We start from the raw sequence: 4,343 nt of genomic DNA on the forward strand, positions 1-4,343 counted from the left end.
TATATATATATATATAGATATATATATATATATAGAGAGAGAGAAAACTGTGTATGCACTGCCAGTTCACGAGATACGTGCGCTGCAGGGGTTTTATTGATATATATATATGAGAAAACTGTATATGCACTGCCAGTTCACGAGATACGTGCGCTGCAGGGGTTTTATTGCAAAAAACCCGCAATTTCCTCCGTCATTTAATTCCCCGTGACCTCTCTCTCTCTCCTGACATAAATCTCTTTATCTTCTCCACTAAAATCCCCAATTCCCTCACGGCGGTCTCTCTCCTCGTCCTTAAAATCTTCATCGGAGCCGTCTGAAGCCGCGAGAGAGAACGCCGTCAGCCGCCGTCAGCCGCCGCCTTCGCCTGCTCTAGAGATCCGTCGCCTTCTCTCGAGATCCGCCGAGCCGCGCTGCTCTCGAGATCCGTCGCCTCGCGAGACTGCTCTGCAACAGCGCCGGGTCTCCGCCGTTCCACAATCACAGCAGCAAGCGTTCTTTCATCAAGTGAGTCGATCGATCTCTTTAAGTTTGCGGATGTTTTTATTTTAGATGCTGGTTGATGTGGGGCATGGATTGGTAATGAGTTCAATTATGTAATTGAGTGGGTTTAGATCTAGATTGTCATTAGTTTGTCGTAATCGACTTTGATATTTTGTCAACAGTTTGTGATCCTGATTGTCATTACTAGAAAGGTCTAACAGCAGATAAAACATCTAAAAATTAATTAGATATTTTAGATTGTCATTAGTTTTTGTAATTGAGTGCATATACAGTTTCCTCATATGACAATCTAGATTGTCTTTAAGTTTGCGGATGTTTTTATTTTAGATGCTGGTTGATGCTGGTTGCGGATGTTTTTATATTAGATGCTGGTTGATGCTGGTAGATCTAGATTCTCAGCAGTTTGTTCGGTTGTGTCGTCACTTTATATATGCATATCTAGAAAGGTCTGCTGTTGGGCGTGTCAAACGCTTGTGCACAAGTGGTTGTCTAGACAAAAATTTCTGTTCTCAATAGGGTAATTTCTCTTAATACGATATTCTGCGTCGTCAAAATCATATAATGTTATTTAATGTTTTCTACTGATAGTGATAAGGGGGATGGTGAGTTCCAGTGCTATCCCCTCTTTTAGTAAGATAATATCACTTGGTTAGTGTAAAATGTATTTCTATGATATATGTAGTAATAATTGGTGCGCATTTTCTTTAGTAACTACTATAACTAGAATCTAAATGCTAATTTTGTATTCCTAACCACAATTATAATACTAAGTTTGTTTTTCTTGAATTTATTTTCTTCCTTAGGAGTTCGGAATGGAGTCAGAAAATTCAACTACTGTAGAGTTCGGAATGGGAGAATCAAGTGTCATCGGAAGTGGAATTGCGGCCAATACTGTAAATCATCCTAAACCACTACTTGTAATGAAGTTTAATAGTTATGAAGAAGCTTATAACTATTATAACTCTTATGCATTGTTGATGGGTTTTGGAATAAGGAAGAGAACGGTAAATTACTCTCGCAAAACTAGAGAAGTGGTAGACAGAAAAGAAAGAAAGGAAGAAACGTATATGTAGCAGATGTGGTGAACTCGGGCATTATAGAACTAGCTGTAAAGTCCACGCAATGCTACTAGAATCCAGTCAGGTTTAGAACAAGCACAAGAAAAGAAAGAAAGGAAGAAACGTATATGTAGCAGATGTGGTGAACTCGGGCATTATAGAACTAACTATAAAGTCAACTTGCTAAGGTATAATTAATATTTTTTCATGAAATTTTTTTTGTTTGATTAAATTCTCAGTAATGATTATTTTGTAATGTGATTTGCAGCTAAATTCTCGGTGATGATTCAAATTTTCTCGGTAATGAAGGGCTTAATATTTTTGAGGTAATGATTTGCAGCATATGTTTACACATATTTGAAGGGCTGAATATAGTTTAATGCGCTCAATTCTCGGTAATGATTAAAATTTCTTCTCTTTTATGCGACTATCTTGTAAAATCCGAGTGAATAGCATCAATGGTGGGTGGTTGGAACACAGGTTGAGCATTCTCTTTTATGCAGCTATCTTGTAATGTGATTTGGGCTTATATTCAGCTACTTTGGTTGTAACTTTGGAGGTTAAGTCTTTCTTTGATGAAACTCTGTTTGATGTTGTAACTCATGATGTAACTCTGTTTGATGCTTGTAGCTTTGCTGTAGCTTATATTCAGCTAGCTATAGCTCAATTCTCTTTTATGCAGCTATCTTGTAATGTGATTTGAGCTTATATGCAGCTATCTTGTGATGATTATTCAGCTACTTTGGTTGCGTCTGTTTCTTGTGATTTGAGCTTATATGATTTGTGATTTAAGCCAGCAAATAGATTTTAAATCGGGGTGGTCCACCTTTCTAATCTAAACAGATATCCATCAGTGCCAAAAGATGGCCCATTATTTTTGTGTCGCATCCTTCAAAATTCTGTTAAGAGTGGACTAAGGTGTGATTATTGGTAGGGGGGACGTCTCCATCAAAATCAAATAATGATATACAAAGTTATGTATTAATCAAAGTCACCAAAACTGAACGAAACAAAGCTAAGAAGTTGAGCCAGCTAGATTTAGGTGGAAAATAATTAGATAAGTGGAAAATAATTAGATAAGCCATCGCCGCTTCTAATGCTGCTCCGTTTTGGAATTTCCAGAAGATATGAGTTGCTTTGATATTAAAGCGACATTTGATGTTTTCTCCAAACTCAAAGCTTCTCAAATTTCATCTGTGGATGCTTCCTACGAAAAGCGAGGCGTTGTAAGAAAGAACATGGGAATGTTTAGTTATTACGCGTGATTCTTTGCATAAAATCCGAACATATCATACCCCCATATCATTAAGGGTGAGAATGTGTGATGCTGGGACTTGAAACATACTTGAGATTCCAGCTATTCAATCTTACTTCCACATCAACCAAAATTTCAACTTTAAACTGTATCAAGCAGGACAAGACCAAACATCAATTTCGCTAGCAAACAACAAAAACCAGACTTTGCGAGTATAAAACAAATTACTAATCTAATTTTTCTGAAGATACAAATCCAGAACAACAGAAGTTCTCATCAACATACACTTCCACAAAGAAGGATAATACATTCTTACACTCTACTTAGCACAAATCCAATAAAAATACCAAATACAAATCCAAGAAAAATACCGAATAAAAGAGCAAATACAACAAGCTTCAACAAATCCATAATATCAATCTCAATCTTTCTCTTTTCCCGCAATTCTCCACTTGACACGGCTCTTGAAACTTGCGGCCTCACGCTCGACGGCTTTGTCTGAACAAGCACTGTCTTTGAACCTTCAAACTCCTCTTCATCAGATACCCATTTGAAGAATCCACAATTATGAACCTAGTTATCCAACCAGACTCTGCATGTTACCCTGTGAATTAGATTGTGCATCGTAAACATATCTTGTTTGACCTGCTGAATGTAGATAGCTAATGAGCCTTACCTAAGTGGCGTCTGAGTCTGCAGCAAATTGATGAGGTTATGTGCAGCATTTTAACAGAATTGGACGGAACTCGATCAAAAAGTCCAAATTCAAGTTAATTGTCGTGATAGAAGCACGCTAGGACTAACTGTTCTACTTTCTTTTCCTATTTCCTTCTGAGAAGATGATTGGAAGCAATGTAGAGATTACACCGTGATTTAAGCCTGTAGGATACTTCGCTTTATTGATCGTCTATTCCAGCCTCCAGGTACCAATAAAAACATCTAGAAAATCTGACTAACAGCGCGTAAGAAAAAATGGGAGAAATTGTCGAATTACTCACGTAAATCAAACATCTAGCGACAGCATAAACAGCTTTAGGTCTATCACTGGTTTTGTAAACTACCTGCCTCACTGGTTTTGTAAACTACCACAACCAGTGAGTGAATTCTTCAAAATCAAGATGAAGGGGAAAAAGTTTATGAACTTTATACCTATATGATATATGAAGGATATTTAAAAAGACAGTTTCCACCAGCAAATCCAGGGACACCTAAATGCCTATAATTACATGGAAGATTTTTAGCATAATATAGCATTGATTGAAGAAGTAAAAAGCATTAACAAGCCCTTACCAAGTTATTGTGCCTTGTTCCTATTTATCACAATTGCTAGCAAATGACTTATATTCCATCATTTTATTACAAAATTTGTAATTAGAACAAACAGAGGGAAACTCGGCAAGAGAGGCTACAATCACAACAATGGATGCCTAACCTGAAATTTATCAACTTCTACTAATATCATGAAATAACCAACTGTCCACGAAAGACTGCATGTTATGGTTCATAAAACAACTTAAAACAGTAAA

At 36.9% G+C, this 4,343-nt stretch overlaps 2 long non-coding RNA genes across 2 annotated transcripts; one reads left to right on the plus strand and one right to left on the minus strand.

Moving 5' to 3' along the window:
- Positions 416–2,302, plus strand: LOC109824708. The gene is made up of 3 exons (XR_002242746.1): positions 416–507; positions 1,308–1,750; positions 1,831–2,302. It is a non-coding gene; the product is annotated as an uncharacterized LOC109824708 (long non-coding RNA).
- Positions 3,031–4,337, minus strand: LOC109824727. The gene is made up of 2 exons (XR_002242755.1): positions 3,494–4,337; positions 3,031–3,409 (listed from the first exon to the last, which is right to left on the minus strand). It is a non-coding gene; the product is annotated as an uncharacterized LOC109824727 (long non-coding RNA).

Source organism: Asparagus officinalis, chromosome 9 (genome assembly GCF_001876935.1).
Source record: "Asparagus officinalis chromosome 9, Aspof.V1, whole genome shotgun sequence".
NCBI classification, from domain to species: domain Eukaryota; kingdom Viridiplantae; phylum Streptophyta; class Magnoliopsida; order Asparagales; family Asparagaceae; genus Asparagus; species Asparagus officinalis.